Source organism: Lepidochelys kempii, chromosome 8 (assembly GCF_965140285.1).
Source record: "Lepidochelys kempii isolate rLepKem1 chromosome 8, rLepKem1.hap1, whole genome shotgun sequence".
Classification (NCBI taxonomy): Eukaryota; Metazoa; Chordata; order Testudines; family Cheloniidae; genus Lepidochelys; species Lepidochelys kempii.
In genome coordinates, this window is record NC_136387.1 from 95,471,664 (window position 1) to 95,490,565 (window position 18,902).

The 18,902-nt window shown below is 45.4% G+C and overlaps 1 protein-coding gene across 5 annotated transcripts in view; it reads left to right on the top strand.

Moving 5' to 3' along the window:
• Nucleotides 1–18,902, top strand: part of SSBP3 (single stranded DNA binding protein 3) — a 136,781-nt gene that overhangs the window by 98,318 nt on the left and 19,561 nt on the right. The gene's annotated exons all lie outside the window — the stretch shown is intronic.

Sequence of the window (18,902 nt, forward strand, 5' to 3'; positions counted from 1 at the left end):
AGCAAAAGTTTAAGGCATGGTTAGTGATGAGTAAATGCCGTGTGTGTGTGTGTGTACACATGTATGCATATATAATAATCATGAGACGCGCTCTGGTTATATATTTTCTCCAAAGTTTGAACTCTGTATGTAGCTCTGTAACACACTCTGATGAAATGGAAAGTTGAACATAAATCAGTGTCGGTGGCTGTATTAGCTATGCATCAGCAGTTAGTGTGAGAGGTGCACCGTAACAAAGCACGAGCTAGTCCGTGTTCCTATACTGCCCCCTAATGCTTAGAGATCTTGGGAGTTGTGAAAGATGGTGGGATTTCTGAGTTCGTTTTTCATTCGCCTCCTTAGCGTTCGTTACCCAGTATAAATGTATTTGTTTACTGTCTTGTAAGCCTGTTGGTAAAACAGCAATGAGACTACTGGAGGAGAAACTGAGGTACTGTATGTAACTCATGATCCCCCTAGGTGAAGCTTTCAGGCTCCCAGGCCTTTTCTGGTATCACATCAGATGTCTCTCATTAATATTTCTAAAGCCTTGATTATTACACTTCCAAGTAGCTCTTATTGAATTGTGTGAGTGCTTCTGTGTTACTTATTTCTCTTGTGATGGAAAAACTGGAGATCCTTGTCATTTCATTTATTTTCTTCTTGGGTTTCCGGCATAAACGCATCATTCCCGATAGTGTAGTAAAGCTCAGCATATGCCTTAGCTTGCTCATAAACCAGTGGCAGTCTGTTTTCTCTCTAAAAATATGGGGTGGGAACTGATTGGTTTAAAAAAACCCAAAACCTCCTAGTAGTGTAGACACCAGATTGCTGCTTAGCTAGTTAATAGGGATAGACCAAAAGAGGGTGTAAGCCTGACTCTGCAGTTCTAGGCTCCCTGGATCAGAATCGCTGGGCTGCTGCTGCCCCACCAATGCGCCTCACAGGCTACGTGAAGAGTCCTGATCCAGAGCTTGAGGGCCAGAATGTTGCATCTCTCTTGCCACAGTTCCAACTTTCCTCCCCCAGGTAGTCTCGTGCCTTGGGGAAAGGACAGCAGTAGCACAGAGCAGACCTATTTGCACTTATTAAGAACATGTGTAGCCAGCCAACCCCAGCTCTTCCACTGGGCCAGAGAATGAAGCCACCATCAGTCCACCCTGGTGGGGTTAGTGGGAGCCTCAGGCCATCAGGAGAGGATGGCTTTAAGAGGATGGCTTCATTGCTGGCAGGGCCGTTCACATATAATATGAATTTAAGGGGAAACGGAAGGGATTTTCCTTACTCTGCTACCATGTCAGGAACCACCATTTTTCACAAGTTAGCCTTGTTACATGGGCTTCTCTACTGGAGTGTAAGCAATTTCTGACACCGATTTCTTACCCTCTCACTACTCTGTGGACCCCTCAGAATAACAAAGTGTTGGCAACAGCCACAGAACTTTCCTCTCCTTAACCCACCACCTCTATGAATCTGTCTTTGCTAGACAGCATGAGAAGGGCAAAACATCCTGTCGCCTGCTCCCAGGCAAAGTGAATGTCATGAGACTCCTAGGAAGCAGCAAGAAAATACAAGGGGTGAGGGCTTATCCTATTTTTTCTGCCTGTGGAAAATACTCTCCAATGGGCTTCTCATACCTAGCCCCCAGGAGGGCCCACACAGATCAAATCTCTAATGGTTCCCCATGGGGATATCTCGATTCAAAACTCTCTATTAAGCGGTATGATACTGTCTAGCCAGGGTTCAACATGCTTACTGGACATTGCTCCCCATAGTGGATTTGCATTTTCCACCAGCAGCTTCTACATCTTCCCTCCCCATTGAGGATGACCTCTTCCCAAGAGAGCATGGGACTAAAGATTAGTAGTGGTCTTAGTCTTCCAGCTGCTCACAGCAGAGGCTGGCTTTGTCTGGCTGACCATTACATCTGGGAATGATGTTCAGCCCAGTTAGTGGAACAGGGTTTTCAGTCATATAAGAAACCTGCAATTTAGAGTTTGCAACAAATGCTGCCCCCTTTCCTGTGAGACAAGGGCTGATCCTTACAGTGCTCTTTGTTTTCTCTTGATGCATTGCCCCAATTTCAAGCCTCCGTTCCAGGCTTCTCCTCCTCCTCCTAAAACAAAGAGCTCTCTTCCTAGAAGCTCAGGGCACTTGAATAACTTTACCTTCAGCAGTCCTCTTTGCTTTTCTAGGGAGTAGAAAGCTGTGGCGTTATGCGTAGAGCTCAATTATGGCTTGGCTTCTTTTGACAACTAAAGCCCATTTTTCCAGCTCTCCAGCACATCCAGTGCCTCAGACAGTTTGTGAGAGATGGCCAAAAGCTTAGCATATAAAGGTATTAGCAACAAGAGTGGTCTGGAGAGCTCCAAGACAATCTTCTGCAACAGTAGGTTGTCATGGCAAACTCAAGCCCACAATACAGGTGCCAACAGACAAACCCAGGGGAACGAGGGTCTAGTTGTTGTGGAGAGAGATGAGTTGCTTTCCACCGAACTGGGCAGGAAGTCATTACCTCACGGTCGGCACAAGTAATCTAGCAGGAGGTTATTTGAGCAGGCAGAAAGTTTTTCCCAGGGAGTGGTGTGTGCATGCGGAAGCATTCACAATGGGTGTATCAACATTGCCCTAGTATTTGGATTGGTGAGAACTTGCCAGATCTGTTCCACAAGGGACTCATTCTCATACTTGGAACTGGTTACTGTGTTTTCCTGTGCCTTCCCCTGCATATGATGGGATTTCCAATAGATTCTCTCCTTGGTGGTTCCTTGCAGAGGAAGTGGGCTTTGTTGGCCTCCTCTGGCATTTTGATTAGTTTCCAGGAGGAGTCACATGTTGGTTGGCTTTGATACCTCTTAAAATGAAAGCTCCTGACCTCGCAAAGCCATCAGATGGGGAAAAAGAGGCTTTTCTGGCAGGATCTCTCCTCCTGATGGTAGTATTAATTTGAACCAGCTTAAAGAATTATTGTCCTGTTTTGTCCTTTGTTTCTTTGCATTGCAACTTCATTGTCCTTTAAGCACCTTCTGCCATCTGTCTTTCTAAACAGTGTTGTCTGCCTTGGAGAGTTCCCAAGCTGGCAGCCTGGGCATGCAGAGAGCTGTATTTGGGTTCTTACAGGGAAAGGGTGGGCTTTCCTTTCATTATTTATGCCAAAGAGTCACATGCTCCTTTCGTTGGAATTGGGATGCAAGACTCCTCCCTCAAACTATTGTCCTAACCTAGTCACACTTGGACTGTAGGTGGTGGTGGGGGCTGCTGGATATTCTAAAAGGGCACTAAAATGTTCTCATGAAGACAAGAGAGATGGAAATCTTTTGATAATCTTGGTAGTGTGGGAGGGAATGTAAGCCTTTGAAATTCAAACTCGTAAGCTAAAGGACCAGGAAGTGTATAGGAGAAGACTGTTCTAGAAAGAATTCCCTGCACCCAGGAAAGTAGAGCTCATGAGACATGAATTGTAGCCGGAGCCTTGGCAAAGAAGAGGTTTGCAGAGTGGTCCCTTCTGGCATTCACAAAGGGTTGCAGGTTTAGACTCTTCTCCCCTAGGTGCAGCCATAAGTTGTAGAGCTCTTCAGACAGTAAGTACCTGTTTCTTATTTTGTCACTAAATCCTTGTGTATTGGGTGTATTTTTAAAGAGCATTGTTGTAAAGACAATCTCAGACAATGAGGATTCTTACCTGTCAGTAAACTTAATTTCTGATTTGCTTTGCCAGTTCTGAGGGCCACCTCCCTCCCAAGTCACTTCATAGCTGGGTGACTCTTTTGGGGAGTGAGGATATGGAGAGGGAGATGAGGAGTTATTGAAAGTCTTGTCTTTTATAACTTTTTTCTTTTCAAAGCTCATGTGGTCTGTAACTTATCGCTGCTGGAGTTTGATTTGTGGGACAGAACAATTGGTTAAAAGAACAAATAAGTATTGTTGAGCGAAGGAGATGCTTGAAGCATTTGATGCCAGGAAGGAGTCTACGTAAAGTTTATACTAGGAGTGGTGGGATGAAATGTAGAGAGAAATGTAAACTGGCTCTCAGGATAAGCTTTCAAAAGTACCATAGTGATTTAGGAACTAAAGTTCTGTTTTTCATAAGTGACTTCGCAGTAGGTGAGAGAATGTTAGTCATCAGGCCTCGCTTGCTATCCAGAGAATTAACGCTCTGTCACACTCAAACCATACACATGTAATAGTCAGGAATACAGCCCCATAAAGTAAGGGAGAAATATCTACCCCTAGCACCATCTTAAATAATTCCTCTTAACATCTGAACTCACATCTATCTACCCAGTCCATCTACACGTTTCAAAAGTGACTTAAGAGCCTTTGTCCCATTGAAAGTCAGGCACTTATGGACTATTAATATTAATATTATTAAAATATTTTTTCCAAAACGGCATTACAAAAGTGACACCCCAGCCAAACTAGCGGTAAAACTACAGCAGTGTAAACATTTCTGAGCATGGTCAGCTTTGCAGTTGGGAATGCAGCCTCTAGCCCTGTGGCAGTCTCCCCCACGGGCAGTGAGGGATGCGCTCATTATTTGAAACATTTAAATTCACTGCACAAAGCCCACAGTAAATGTAAGGAACTATGGAGAATAATCGTGAACTGTCAGGAGGATGGACTCCGTGACCTATAGCTGGTCTCTTCCTTCTCTTAATTTATGATTCTGGAATATCACAGCTATGGGGAAGGATGGGTGTTTGACAGTGTTCAAAAGCAGGATTGGTCCTGCTTGACTGTCACTTACCCTGAGCAGGGAGAGTAACCAAGCTGTTCAGCAATGTGTGGGACACTAAATCCAAACTTGCAGGTAAGAGTCGTCATTTCAGATGCCCATAGGTCAGGCAGCCATTTGAGTCTCCTAGTAACTGAGGTATGGCTTGCTAAACACTGAATTTTGCTCAGCTGCTGCCAGAGCCCTGTATCCTGAACCTGAGTACATGATGAATCATGCTGCTGCAGGACAGGGTTTTTTTGGTTTTTTTTTTTTTTTTAAGTTTCCTGTCGTTTGGGCTGTAAAATGCGGTTGCATTCCTGACTATTGCATATATGGCTTGAGTTAAAGTAGAGCATTAATCCTTTGGATAGCAAGTCAGGCCTAATGCCTTTAATATGCATCTTACCTACTGCTAATGTTGTCGTGATTAACTGTGGAGTTCTAAAGTAGGGGGGAATGATGGTATCTGCTGCTATGGAAAATGCCTCTTTAATCTCTGCAGTGTTTTCTGATAGAATGGTTGAAGGTTCTTTGATACATTCCTGCACTTATTTTGAAGGATTCCAGAGTTTCTCTAATAAAGAATTTTAGTGATTTAATTTTCCCAGTTGGCATCTTAGAATTCTATCTTTTAAAAGGGGGGCTAGATTCTCTTTTTCTACCCAATAAAATATACAATTTCACACCTCTCTAATGATGGCAAATCACATTTTGGGTACCCTCTTTTATGTTGGAATGTGTATCTAGAGAAATATCATTTAAAATGTGGGATGCCTTCCTTTAGCGAAGTATAAATTGTAGATAACTTGTTGTGTTGATACTTTACCTTGTTATACTATTCTTCATTATTCTCCCCACCCCTAGAGGTACTTAAAAATGTTTTTAAAAATAAAAAAAAACCCATTATCTGAAAGTGTGCATCTCATAAAACATGATCCATTTGTGCTAAATTACTCTTGAAACATAAATTGACACACATATGCAACTGTGATCGCTTGTGCAATTTTCCATGTTTAATATTTTACAAGAAGGTTGAGAAGTTGAGCTTATGAAAGATAGAGTGGAAATAATCTCATCAGCAACAACAAAACACTTCTATTATCTATTGGTATAGATTTGTCTCTGAGAAATGGAGTACTTGTGGCACCTTAGAGACTAACCAATTTATGAGAAATATATTTCTCATAGTCTGTCTAGTTAAGGCCACGGTAATGAGCCGTGCTGACAGAAATGGACTAGAACACCTACAGGTATCTGTAATTGTCTTCCCAGACCACTCTGATAAGTCTTTCAGAAGTACCTGAGAGAAGATAAAGCAACTTGTGTCAAGCAATGAGTTAAACCATTGTTTCCCAAAGTGTGGGGGGAGACTGGGCAGGTTGTTTCCTGAAGTCTCCTCTTTCATTTAAAAAAAGTTTCTAGCTGTTATGATTGTGAAGAAAACTTTCAAAAAGCGAATTGAGCATAAGCAATGTAGACTCAAGCAGATCTCGGCCAAGAACTTGAAATGATGTCTGAGTTGCAGACCGCCCCATTCGTTCCATTGGGTGCTAAGTCAGATGCCAATGTGTCAAATGTCAGCATAATTAACTGTTCACTGCTCATCAACGTATGTAAGAAAGAATAGGAATTATGTTCAGAACATCTACCCCAGCCCATCTCAAAGTGGGGATGACCCAAAGAACTAGCCAGAGTAGGGCTGCTGGGAGGGGAAATGAGTTCAATTTTTCTGAAAAGGGGCACAGCTGTCACAAGTTTGGGAAATAGTGGGCTAAACCGTCTAAAAGAGATATTGAAATAATCACAAAGTTCAGCTCTCACTTGCTCAGAAGCACTTGTTTTTCCCTCTTAATACGGAGTGAAATCCCTGATAATTAGTCTTGTACCTGAACAAGCATTTTTAAAAAAATCAGGATTTTTTGTGTGGGGGTCTGGCCCCATCCTATTAGACAAGTTTAAGTAATGTATGTTGAACATCCCAATAGAAGCGTTGGCTCCCCTGATTGGAGCCAGTTCATCGTCTCATTAAAGCATTCCATATTGCTGAACCGTTGTGATCAGTCAGATGAGTTCACTGATAGATTTATAGCCAAAAGAACAATTGTCTTTTTTTTTTAAACTAGGAAAATAAAGATCCAACAGGCACTCTTGGTTGAAATGCAATTCTCCTTGGTTGTAGAACATCTGCAAATATTTAGAGAGAACATCCAGACGTTCTGGTCTTTTTTTTTTGAATAAGAGGTACGAAATGAATCTTAAGCGGTGCTGTAAAAGCTGGAAGGGATTGGGATGTAGGAGAGCAGAAGAAAATAGAATGGAAGGCTGCAGTTTAATTTGAGCACAATGGATTTAGTGGCCTCAGGGTAGCAGACAGGAAGTAGCTAACATTTTCAGATGCTTGTTGTTGTTGCCGTTTGAAAACATCCAGCTCCTCCCATGCTGCATAACAAGTTGAAAGAGCATGCAGTGTTTGCCGAGATGTTTGCATAAACTGTACATCTGCAGTTATATTATCCAGAAGTAGCTGTCATGAGCATTACTATTGAACAATAATGTGGCCATGAGGATTTGATTTACTGCCATGTGCTGCTTGCCAACAAAATGTTTCACAAAGTCTTGAGTTTCCTGGGAGTATGTTACAATTTCTCGCGTGCTTGCAGCTTGCACAGGGCCATTACTGTCTGTCTGTCTATTGTGGAGCGGATGGGGAAGAGGGGGCAAAGATTTGGAACTTCTTGGAAAGGACTCAATTAACCGCTGCTGCTCTTTATGCTGAGCTGTATTTTGGCAAATTGTGAACTTTTTGGAGATTAAGCAAGCTGTACCAGAAAAAAGGACTGTCTGCTTGGAAGCATGCAGACAGATCCCAGTCCAAGACCAGCTTTTCTTTAGAGGAATTCAGAAATGTGCTGTTGTGAATTGCAATGATCTACTTGCTGATCAGTCTTACTTAAGAGCGGAGATTGATCTCTCCCCTTTTAATTAACACCGGCAGGTAGGGCAGAACCACTCTAATGCTTTTCCATGTAATTTGGGTGGGAGGTGACACACATGTCAGACTGCGCGCTTGCTTCATGCATGCAAGTGTCGCTTTTAACCTCTGCTGCTTTGTCCCAGGTGATTGTTCTCATGTAACACTTCAGCAGGGGAAAAGCCCGGGCTAGTTGAGCGTGAGCGGAGTATACCTTCACGCAGCTGTTCCATTAGGAATGGAAGGGTCAAAAGATGAAAGCCCCAAGCAATAGCAATGGCCAATTCCAGATTGAGGCATGGATGTTTTCAAATATCTGAGTGTCGAACTCCTTTTCCAAGTGGCTTAAACGGTACCTGAAACTGTTCTCAAACACAACTGTAAGCAGTCTGTGCCCTCATCTAACTCCTTCTAAACCATATGACAAGGCTTGTTAGAAGAAGGTAGACAGCATCTTAAGGGGAAAAGCACCGAGTCCACAGTTGATGCATTTCAGTCACAAAAAATCCCAAGATGTACTTCCAATTTGAAGGTGGGGTGGGGTATTCATTCTCTGTCAAATTGCTGATCTTTTACTCTGAAACACTTATTCTGTGAAATAGATTTCCTGGTCTTAAAGCTTTAATCATAGCTCCAAAATTTCAGTCTGCTTTACAACAATGCCCTAAATGTATGTTAACCACACCTACTTGCACGCTGGTATATGGAAAACTCCTCTTCGGCAGAAGCTGAGTCACGGCTGCATTGTGGGTGCTTAACTCTGCTGTGACGAAAGTGCAGCTTTATTTGTCAGGGCAATTTAATGATGGGTGTGTTTTGAAACTCTTGCTGTGCATTACTGTTCTCTGCACAGCTTCAGCAGTGCTGTTCTCCTATGCCACTTCCAGTCCTTCTCCACGCTGTCGTTGAACCCAGGCTGAAATGTTCTTGCCGATAACAGCTTTAGCCACAGACGAGGTGTCACTGATTCTATTGAAATCAGTGTTCAGGCAGGACATTGACTATTCTCAATTCTTCTCTGAGATCTTTACATTTTTGGAGGAATGTAACTGACCATTTGGGCATGTGTGTTCACTGGCTAGAAGTTTCTTGAAAGTTAATTAAAAGTCGCTGGCTACCTTGATTTTTCCAAAAAGAGGTACTCGCATTTTGGGGAAGCCACTGGATTTCCTGTAGCAGTTCCCTAACGATGCTTTTAGGAATGATAATGATCTTTACTACTTTTTTTATCCCTCTGATGCCTTGTGCAATTAACAGTAGACCATTCCGCTCTGAAACTGAAGTCCATTTAAGATAAAGGCAGAAGGTGTTACTGAGATGTGTGGCAAAATGAGAAATCCATCTTTTAGCCTTATTTTAAAAAGCAGCTTAACTGTAACGGTTAATGACTTTCATTGGTCTCTCCCCGGATGTAGATAGAAGAAGCTAGGGTGACCAGATGTCCCGATTTTATAGGGACAGTCCCAGTTTTTGGGTCTTTTTCTTATATAGGCTCCTATGACACCCCCCCCCCCCCCCCGACTCCCTGTCCTGATTTTTCACACTTGCTGTCTGGTCACCCTAGAAGAAGCAGTACCTCCTGGTGGTAGGGAAACTGTCATATGTCGTCATAGTCTTCTTACTCCATTCCCATCAAAGCAGCAGTATACCTGGTGTACTCTGAAACCATTCTTAGGGTATGTCTATACTATGAAATTAGGTCGAATTTATAGAAGTCGGTTTTTTAGAAATCGGTATATATATACGCTGGAGGGCAGGGATAGGATACAGAGGGACCTAGACAAATTGGAGGATTGGGCCAAAAGAAACCTGATGAGGTTCAATAAGGATAAGTGCAGGGTCCTGCACTTAGGACGGAAGAACCCAATGCACAGCTACAGACTAGGGACCGAATGGCTCGGCAGCAGTACTGCGGAAAAGGACCTAGGGGTGACAGTGGACGAGAAGCTGGATATGAGTCAGCAGTGTGCCAAGAAGGCCAATGGCATTTTAGGATGTATAAGTAGGGGCATAGCCAGCAGATCTCGGGACGTGATGGTCCCCCTCTATTCGACATTGGTGAGGCCTCATCTGGAGTACTGTGTCCAGTTTTGGGCCCCACGCTACAAGAAGGATGTGGATAAATTGGAGAGAGTCCAGCGAAGGGCAACAAAAATGATTAGGGGTCTGGAACACATGACTTATGAGGAGAGGCTGAGGGAACTGGAAATGTTTAGTCTGCAGAAGAGAAGAATGAGGGGGGATTTGATAGCTGCTTTTAACTACCTGAGAAGTGGTTCCAGAGAGGATGGTTCTAGACTATTCTCAGTGGTAGAAGAGGACAGGACAAGGAGTAATGGTCTCAAGTTGCAGTGGAGGAGGTTTAGATTGGATATTAGGAAAAACTTTTTCACTAGGAGGGTGGTGAAACACTGGAATGTGTTACCTAGGGAGGTTGTGGAATCTCCTTCCTTAGAAGTTTTTAAGGTCAGGCTTGACAAAGCCCTGGCTGGGATGATTTAATTGGGGATTGGTCCTGCTTTGAGCAGGGGGTTGGACTAGATGGCCTCCTGAGGTCCCTTCCAACCCTGATATTCTATGAGTGTGTGTGTCCCCACAGAAAATGCTCTAAGTGCATTAACTCGGCGGAGTGCTTCCACAGTATCGAGGCAAGCGTCGACTTCCGGAGCGTTGCATTGTGGGTAGCTATCCCACAGTTCCCGCAGTCTCCACTGCCCATTGGAATTCTGGGTTGAGATCCCAATGCCTGATGGGGCTAAAACATTGTCGCGGGTGGTTCTGGGTACATATCGTCAGGCCCCCGCTCCCTCCCTCCCTCCGTGAAAGCAAGGGCAGACCATCGTTTCACGCCTTTTTTCCTGAGTTACCTGTGCAGATGCCATACCATGGCAAGCATGGAGCCCGCTCAGCTCACTGTCACCGTATGTCTCCTGGGTGCTGGCAGTCGCGGTACGGCATTGCTACACAGTAGCAGCAACCCATTGCCTTGTGGCAGCAGACGGTGCAATAGGACTGGTAACCATCATCGTCATGTCTGAGGTGCTCCTGGCCACGTCGGCCAGGAGCGCCTGGGCAGACGTGGGCTCAGGGACTAAATTTGGAGTGACTTGATCAAGTCACTCTCTTTAGTCCTGCAGTCAGTCCTATTGAACCATCTTATGGTGAGCAGGCAGGCGTTATGGATTGCTAGCAGTCCTATTGCATCATCTTCTGCCGGGCAGCCATGAGATGAGGATGGCATGCAGTCCTACTGCACCGTCTGCTGCCAGCCAAAGATGGAAAAGATAGATGGAGTGTATCAAAACAAGAAATAGACCAGATTTGTTTTGTACTCATTTGCTGCCCCCCCCCCACCCCCCCGTCTAGGGGACTCATTCCTCTACGTCACACTGCAGTCACTCTCAGAGAAGGTGCAGCGAAGTAAATCTAGCCATGTATCAATCAGAGGCCAGACTAATCTCCTTCTTCCAATAAGAACAATAACTTAGGTGCACCATTTCTTATAGGAACCCTCCGTGAAGTCCTGCCTGAAATACTCCTTGATGTAAAGACACCCCCTTTGTTGATTTTAGCTCCCTGAAGCCAACCCTGTAAGCCGTGTCATCAGTCGCCCCTCCCTCTGTCAGAGCAACGGCAGACAATCGTTCCGCGCCTTTTTTCTGTGCGGACGCCATACCAAGGCAAGCATGGAGGCCGCTCAGCTCACTTTGGCAATTAGGAGCACATTAAACACCACACGCATTATCCAGCAGTATATGCAGCACCAGAACCTGGCAGAGCGATACCGGGCGAGGAGGCGACGTCAGCGCGGTCACGTGAGTGATCAGGACATGGACACAGATTTCTCTGAAAGCATGGGCCCTGCCAGTGCATGCATCATGGTGCTAATGGGACTGGTTCATGCTGTGGAACGCCGATTCTGGGCTCGGGAAACAAGCACAGACTGGTGGGACCACATAGTGTTACAGGTCTGGGACGATTCCCAGTGGCTGCGAAACTTTCGCATGCGTAAGGGCACTTTCATGGAACTTTGTGACTTGCTTTCCCCTGCCCTGAAGCGCATGAATACCAAGATGAGAGCAGCCCTCACAGTTGAGAAGCGAGTGGCGATAGCCCTGTGGAAGCTTGCAACGCCATACAGCTACCGGTCAGTTGGGCATCAATTTGGAGTGGGCAAATCTACTGTGGGGGCTGCTGTGATGCAAGTAGCCCACGCAATCAAAGATCTGCTGATATCAAGGGTAGTGACCCTGGGAAATGTGCAGGTCATAGTAGATGGCTTTACTGCAACGGGATTCCCTAACTGTGGTGGGGCCATAGACGGAACCCATATCCCTATCTTGGCACCGGAGCACCAAGCCGGCGAGTACATAAACTGCAAGGGGTACTTTTCAATAGTGCTGCAAGCTCTGGTGGATCACAAGGGACGTTTCACCAACATCAACGTGGGATGGCTGGGAAAGGTACATGACGCTCCCATCTTCAGGAACTCTGGTCTGCTTCAAAAGCTGCAGGAAGGGACTTTATTCCCAGACCAGAAAATAACTGTTGGGGACATTGAAATGCCCATATGTATCCTTGGGGACCCAGCCTACCCCTTAATGCCATGGCTCATGAAGCCGTACACAGGCAGCCTGGACAGCAGTCAGGAGCTGTTCAACTACAGGCTGAGCAAGTGCAGAATGGTGGTAGAATGTGCATTTGGACGTTTAAAGGCACGCTGGCGCAGTTTACTGACTAGCTTAGACCTCAGCGAAACCAGTATTCCCACTGTTATTACTGCTTGCTGTGTGCTCCACAATATCTGAGAGTAAGGGGGAGATGTTTATGGCGGGGTGGGAGATTGAGGCAAATTGCCTGGCTGCTGGTTACGCGCAGCCAGACACCAGGGCGATTAGAAGAGCACAGGAGGGTGTGGTACGCATCAGAGAAGCTTTGAAAACCAGTTTCATGACTGGCCAGGCTACGATGTGAAAGTTCTCTTCTCTTGGTTTCTCCTTGATGAAACCCCCCGCCCCTTGGTTCACTCTACTTCCCTGTAAGCTAACCACCCTCCCCTCCTCCCTTCGATCACCGCTTGCAGAGGCAATAAAGTCATTGTTGCTTTACATTCATGTATTCTTTATTCATTCATCACACAAATAGGGGGACGACTACTAAGGTAGCCCAGGAGGGGTGGTGGAGGAGGGAAGGAAAATGCCACACAGCACTTTAAAAGTTTACAACTTTAAAATTTATTGAATGACAGCCTTCTTTTTTTGGGCAGTCCTCTGTGGCGGAGTGGCTGGTTGGCCGGTGGCCCCCCCACCGCGTTCTTGGGCGTCTGGGTGTGGAGGCTATGGAACTTGGGGAGGAGGGCGGTTGGTTACACAGGGGCTGTAGTGGCAGTCTGTGCTCCAGCTGCCTTTGCTGCAACTCAACCATACACTAGAGCATACTGGTTTGATCCTCCAGCAGCCTCAGCATTGAATCCTGCCTCCTCTCATCATGCTGCCGCCACATTTGAGCTTCAGCCTGTCTTCAGCCCGCCACCTCTCCTCCCGGTCATTTTGTGCTTTTCTGCACTCTGACATTATTTGCCTCCACGCGTTCGTTTGTGCTCTGTCAGTGTGGGAGGACCGCATGAGCTCAGAGAACATTTCATCACGAGTGCATTTTTTTCTTTCTAATCTTCACTAGCCTCTGGGAAGGAGAAGATCCTGTGATCATTGAAACACACGCAGCTGGTGGAGAAAAAAAAAGGGACAGCGGTATTTAAAAAGACACATTTTATGAAACAGTGGCTACACTCTTTCAGGGTAAACCTTGCTGTTAACATTACATACATAGCACATGTGCTTTCGTTATAAGGTCGCATTTTGCCTCCCCCCACCGCGTGGCTACTCCCTCAACCCTCCTCCCTCCCCGTGGCTAACAGCGGGGAACATTTCTGTTTAGCCACAGGCAAACAGCTCAGCAGGAACAGGCTCCTCTGAGTGTCCCTGAAGAAAAGCACCCTATTTCAACCAGGTGACCATGAATGAGATCTCACTCTCCTGAGGATAACACAGAAAGATAAAGAACGTATGTTGTTTGAATGCCAGCAAACATACACTTCAATGCTTTGTTGTACAATGATTCCCGAGTACGTGTTACTGGCCTGGAGTGGTAAAGTGTCCTACCATGAAGGACGCAATAAGGCTGCCCTCCCCAGAAACCTTTTGCAAAGGCTTTGGGAGTACATCCAGGAGAGCCGCGAATGCCAGGGCAAAGGAATCCTTTCACATGCTTGCTTTTAAACCATATATAGTATTTTAAAAGGTACACTCACCGGAGGTCCCTTCTTCGCCTGCCGGGTCCAGGAGGCAGCCTTACGTGGGTTCGGGGGGTACTGGCTCCAGGTCCAGGGTGAGAGAAAGTTCCTGGCTGTCGGGAAAACCGGTTTCTCCGCTTGCTTGCTGTGAGCTATCTACAACCTCCTCATCTTCGTCCCCAAAACCTGCTTCCGTGTTGCCTCCATCTCCATTGAAGGAGTCAAACAACACGGCTGGGGTAGTGGTGGCTGAACCCCCTAAAATGGCATGCAGCTCATCATAGAAGCGGCATGTTTGGGGCTCTGACCCCGAGCGGCCGTTCGCCCCTCTGGTTTTCTGGTAGGCTTGCCTCAGCTCCTTAAGTTTCACGCGGCACTGCTTCGGGTCCCTGTTATGGCCTCTGTCCTTCATGCCCTGGGAGATTTTCACAAAGGTTTTAGCATTTCGAAAACTGGAACGGAGTTCTGATAGCACGGATTCCTCTCCCCATACAGCGATCAGATCCCGTACCTCCCATTCAGTCCATGCTGGAGCTCTTTTGCGATTCTGGGACTCCATCATGGTCACCTCTGCTGACGAGCTCTGCATGGTCACCTGCAGCTTGCCATGCTGGCCAAACAGGAAATGAGATTCAAAAGTTCACGGTTCTTTTCCTGTCTACCTGGCCAGTGCATCTGAGTTGAGAGTGCTGTCCAGAGCGGTCTCAATGGAGCACTCTGGGATAGCTCCCGGAGGCCAATACAATCGAAGTGTGTCCACAGTACCCCAAATTCGACCCGGCAAGGCCGATTTAAGCACTAATCCACTTGTCAGGAGTGGAGTAAGGAAATCGATTTTAAGACCCCTTTAAGTCGAAATAAAGGGCTTCATCATGTGGATGAGTGCAGGTTTACATGGATTTAACGCTGCTAAATTCGACCTAAAGTCCTAGTGTAGACCAGGGCTTACTAAGGTTCCCCTCCAGGTCATGCCAGGTTTATATCGCCTTTTCCTTATGCGACAACCTGCCATACCCCAGAGGCGAAAGCCCCTAGATATGCAGCCAACCCATGTAACTCGTGTGTGAAACCATTAGGTTGACCTAGACACTTGCCCATAGCTAGGTTAAGCACCAATGGAAAGGAATTGTATCTGCTCAGTTTGGTAATTCTCCAGGGTGTGTCAGCTGGTGGGAGAGGGTGGTTTAGTAGTGCTGTTTCTGAAGCTATGTGGCTCTTGGGATAAGCCCTCTGCTCTCAGGTAATTCCCTCCTCTCCCCCCCCCCCCAACCCCTGAAACAAGGTTCCTGTTGGTTTGTTTTTTCCCATGTCAATTCCTGCAACCCAGCTTGGCTTCTTGGAATGAAGAGAACCTTCATGGAAGGACTTTAAGGAAGACTAGTGACCCCTCCACCCCCAGCCTTTCCTGGCATGTTCGGCGCAGGGCTCTTAATTTGGAGTGCAGTGCTTGTGAGCACCGAAGGATTCCCCAAGCACTTACCGCCCCATTGGCACACCACCAGGTCTGCACTGCCTCCTGGTGTGCTGGACAGCAAGGCAGTCTTCACACTGGGTGCTGGTCTGTATCCCCTTCAGTAATGGCCTTTCCTGCAAGCCAGCCTCTCTCTCTCCCCTTCCTCCCCCCTTTTGCTGACAGATGGGTTGGAACTCCCTTGGGGACTACAGCAAAACACTGCCTGTCTGCTCCCCCTGCAGAGTCTGAATCCAGCTGCAGAGCCTGCAGGCATGTTCCAGTACAGGGCAGAGATTCCAGCATCAAACCGTGTGCTCTTCTGGATAGAGCAAGCCCTGGTTATATCGTGGTTCCTTGATGCTTCCTGATCTCAGCTCCTGCTGCTGCCTTGGACTTACTGAGTCCCATACAGATTCTGGCATCAGCGAAGCCCCAACAGACAATGCCTCTCCTTTTCCCCAGGAGTTACCTTAGGATCCCCCTAAAGAAGGCCTTTTGCACAAGGTCCGAGAAGGTGCTCACTGAGACTAGTCTCATCACTGTGCCACGCTCCCTCCCCTGTTGAAGTCATTGGTTGCATCCTGATATCTCTCACTGTGTGTAGCTGTAGCTGCCGGTTGCCTCCTGATTAGGTCACCCGGGGAGCCGAAATCTCGTTAAGTGGTGCTACTGGCCCTTACTAATGCTCCTTTCAAACAGCCATCCTTGGTGTCTGTTTCCTGACTCACCAGATCCTTTCACCTGTCTTGCAGCTTGGTCAGAGGGTTAAGCGAGCTGGGTTCCTTTTTTATTGCATTTTTGTAGACCTGTAGTTACAACTCTCTCTGGCTGGGCAGGTTTGCATGACAGCCCTAGACTGTGCTTGGCTTAGAACACTGAGCTCCTCCTAAAGCAGTCAACGGGAAAAGGAACTATCCGTCATGAGCCTTTATGCCACTTAGAAATGCACTTTCATTCTCAGGAAGCGGTCTGGTTAATAATTTCTATCTGAACCATTCTCATCTGTGGAGGAAGGTGTAATGCCTTGCTCATGGCGTTGGGCAGTCTCATGAAAGCGGCTACATTCTCTCGCTTCGCCACAGCGAACAAACGATCCCATTCCCCAGGTAGATGAATCAGCACACCAGGAAATGCTGTAGAGATTGGGGTTCATTCTGCCAAAGATGCAAGGTATTGGATGGAGAAACATCAGCCCTCTTAGCAGTCTTATAGGTTTCTTCCCAACTTGTGGTCAATTCCTTCTTTCCCAGAGCGTTACGAAATTGAGTTGGTCTTTTCTCTTTGGATACAGTATTTGGACAACAGGCCCGTCTCTCTGTTCTGCATATGTTTTTCAGGATGAAGAGGGAGTGGTGTGTAATCTATAAATAGAGAGAGAGAATACTTCTTGTGGGAAATGGCCATTTTTGAGCTCAAAGCTACCTGAATGTACATCATAAAGGATCTCTTTAATCTTGAGGCAGTTTTAACTAGCAAGGGTTTCTCTGTGGTGTCTTTCATTTGACCCACAATCACCTTTTTCTTTTATTTGTAGTGACTGTTGTTTTACTTACTCACTAAGGTCCAGTCCTGCAATTTGCAGCATGTTGAGTGGACTTCATAGACTCCAGTGGAGTTCTTCACAGGCTCAACAGTCCATCTGCATGTTGTCAATTGCAGGATCCGGGGCCAAATTTACTTTCTTCACATGGTTGGTGGGTGGTGATCACACTGGCAGCTTCCCTGGAGGTCTGACTTCTGTCTAGCATAGTGGATCCATCACAGAAGAAAGGCAAAATGAGATTTATTTATATTTTTTTGCATGTGACTGATTTCTCCTAGTGAGATCCATTACTCTGGACAGACTCCATTCCCTGTGCTTGTCTAGTAGGTATTCAGTAGATAGTTGGTTTATTATGGGATTTTCTCCTCTTTCAGTTCAGGAAGGGAATGCTTAAAAGGGCCTCAGTGAAATAAACAAAATGATTGGGGTTCAGATTGCGATGTTTCTAGCTTTGTCTCCTCTACTTTGGAAGGATTTCTTTGGGGAGGGGGTGACATCAGTTCTGCAAACATGCCAGCAGGGGGAAATATTCAGAGGGTTTTTTTTGAAGTGGTGGTGGGGCATGGTGGGGTGTTGCAATTCTGAGTTAATACTTCTGCCAAGAACAATGAATCTAGAAGAGGTAAGAGAACTATTCTTGCCTTACTGTACTAGTTATAAATTACAAGGTAGTACTAGTTATGTATGTCCTGTTAATGCAACAGATTCATTTATATGAGCATATAAACTAAACATGGAAGATTGACAGAGGGCTGTTCTGTTTTAATCTTTGTGGCTGTGTCTTTCTGTGTAACACTTTAAAAAAATTCCTCTTACTTTATTTAGGTTGCACTCAAGTTTCTGTAGTACAAAAGATTTGCAGGTGCAAATGTCCTGCCTTCATTAACTTCCCCTCCCTTTTTAATTTATGTGATTTCAATTTTCCTTCCCTGTACTGTTAATTAGGGGACCCCTCTAATCAGTACCATTATCACAGTGGTATTCATGTTTAGGAAAGCTGCTAAACAAATGCTTGCAAAATTGCTAAATGGCTAATTAATGTCTGTTAATTAAGAAAATTGCTCATGGTAACAAACCATGCCATTGCTGGCAGCAGCTAGAAGGCGAACACTTGTTGAAATTAGTAATGTGGCAGGTATAGAACATCTGCTGCTGTGCTTTTCCTGAAGTGTGTGGCTGCTTCACATAACATACTTACAAGGCTTATTTGCTTTCTATACCAATTACAAGTTCTTGGACTTGAAAAAAAAAATTTTTTTTTTTTTTTGCATTAACATGCATCAGTGTATTCTTGCTCAGAGCTCACATTTTCCAAACAAACTTTCTTTTCATGCTTTAAAGGGGGGGAGGGGGGGATTGGTGTTCAACCCCAAAATGTCAGAAACTGCTGTCTTGTGGTGTTAAAAGCTACATGAACTAATCTTTCTTTTTTCCCCCAGACATGTTTAGTATCGCTTTACTCAAAAGAAACTTTACTTGCATCATTTAGGTAATTCGTCTTGAGGAAGGATATTGCATCTTTAAGGGTAATAACACAGCCCTGCATGTAGAAATGGGTTGGAGTTGTGCTATCCATTTATTGGAGCTAAACTAGGCTTCAACTTAAATATCTGGCACAAACATGGGATGTGCTTCTAAGCAAGATCTTTGCCTCAACACTATTTTTAATACCTTGTATTAACCATTTGACCCACAAATCAAAAGGAAGCCCTTTAAGGTGTTCCTTACCTTCAGGAAGGTGTGGGAGGGTAGTGGAGAAGACTTTTTTCTCTCCATACACACACTTTTTTAAAGCGTATCCAAATGTATTTGTCATTGCAGACTGGTTGAATTCTAAACCATTACTGTAAGGTTGCTGGTGTGCTTTGACAGATGTTCTATTTTTTTAATTAATTTTTTTTGCATATATCATTATTCATTGTTCTTTCATTACAAATGAATAGAAAC